This window comes from Amphimedon queenslandica, unplaced genomic scaffold (genome assembly GCF_000090795.2).
Source record: "Amphimedon queenslandica unplaced genomic scaffold, v1.1 AMPQUscaffold_6298_Cont21742, whole genome shotgun sequence".
NCBI classification, from domain to species: Eukaryota; Metazoa; Porifera; class Demospongiae; order Haplosclerida; family Niphatidae; genus Amphimedon; species Amphimedon queenslandica.
In genome coordinates this window covers 1-1,843 of record NW_003553409.1, presented here as the reverse complement: position 1 = coordinate 1,843, position 1,843 = coordinate 1, and the positions used below count along the sequence as shown (strand labels likewise).

At 35.3% G+C, this 1,843-nt stretch overlaps 1 long non-coding RNA gene across 1 annotated transcript; it reads right to left on the bottom strand.

The window, feature by feature from the left end:
* Nucleotides 1-474: 474 nt before the first annotated feature.
* On the bottom strand, nucleotides 475-890 carry LOC109592102 (uncharacterized). Its single transcript, XR_002190174.1, has 2 exons — nucleotides 777-890; nucleotides 475-646 (listed from the first exon to the last, which is right to left on the bottom strand). It is a non-coding gene; the product is annotated as an uncharacterized LOC109592102 (long non-coding RNA).
* Nucleotides 891-1,843: the final 953 nt, after the last annotated feature.

The window sequence follows — 1,843 nt, the reverse complement described above, 5'->3', positions numbered from 1 at the left end:
TAAAATTCCAGAAAAACATTAGTACTACTATTAACTGTACATCACTAAAACAGCATACATGTCATGTAGTCTGAAGCACATGTGTATACATGTACATGTACTATTGTACTTGTGTTTATTTTAAAATGTACACATAAGGTATGTAGATAATTTCAAATATGATGTACATGTACATATGAACTTGTATGCAATTCGTAATACTGTAGCTCAGGAAATTTGTGTGGTAGAAAATTTCTGAGTTTCAAAATAGTTCAGTGATTTAATTTTTACTAAATAAGATTGTGTCGTGTATTATTGAATGTTTTATATGGGTGATCTAATTTTTTGGAAAATTCTAATCCAGTAAAATTAAAATCACAGTAAAAATTTGCAGATAGACAGTAATTCCATTAGAACTATCGATATGTATTGTGTACTAAAGGATCTCTCATGCTCCTCTTACGTTAGTCTAGGGTCTAAGCTACTGCAGTTTGCTGCTGAGGACGTTTTTGGTGCTATTCTTGGAAACTCTAACAAGGAACCATTATTGAAACCCACTTGGACCTCATCAGCTCCATTCAAGGGAGCTAAGCGGATGTACAGGTCTTCGATGACAGAGTTAGAACCTTCTGTTACGACACACTTATAACAGCAATCGCCCGAATTACTAAAAAATCGCAAAAAAAATTTATATATATATATAATAATAATAATAATAATAATAATAATAATAATAATAATAATAAAGCACTAAAATTTAATAGCCATGCCCATAAGTTACGACACTTAATTAATACCTGCAGCAGTCCGGTGGTATAACAGTTGTATTATCAACCATTTCAAAATCGGCATGTGATACTTGGTTGATTATCCGAACCATCAACTGAGCTTGGGTTCTAGGATTTGACAAGAATAGCTAAAAAAGAGAAAAAATTGAGAATAATAATAATAATAATAATAAGAAGAAGAAGAAGAATAGCGATATTTTAAATATAAAACACAATAACAAGTACATAAATGGAGATATTTAAATTGATAAATCTCTTATCAGAGCAGCTGTTTTGTGTAATAGAAACAATTAAGGCACAACTTTGCTACACAAAACAATAACCACAATTAATCATAACGTGTGGGTGTGGTCAACTAATTGGCATAAACAGAGAGATGGAGGATCACTATAATAGTGTGTGGTTGCCAGCAAGTGTATACTGGTATTGTACGACCATAAAACAAGCAACAAGTTTCAGTATAGAGCAATAATAATATACTGACTCAACCACAACTTAAGACTACAGACATTTCTTATGTACACACATCAAAGCAAACTGTAGACAGTCTCTCACCTTCACCTTTCTCTCTCTCTCTTTCCTCTCCCTCCCTCTCTCTCTCCCTCCCTCTCTCTCCCTCTCTCACTCCCTCCCTCTCTCTCTCTCTCTCTCTCTCTCTCTCTCTCTCTCTCTCTCTCTCTCTCTCTCTCTCTCTCTCTCTCTCCCCCCTCTCTCTCTTTCAATAATTCACAAATTGACACTATCAGTCACACCAACACCTCCATCATTCACTATCTCATTCTTAGCCTTTGAATATCTCAATTCTGCAAATTCTACACCAAAAATCACACGAAAACATGAATCAACACAAACAACACATCATCATACTTTGCCTACTCTTACTCCTCACTCTTCTCTCTCTCCCTCTCCCTCCCTCTCTCTCTTTCTCTATAGACACACTGACAGCATTCCAAAGACAGGTCCATGTACTAATGCGCTAATGTGACAAGACAGTCGAATGAATGCCAACAATGAAATAACAACACAGCTAGCCCCTGAAAAATCTATAGAGAGACACAGGCTTCATACAACTATCC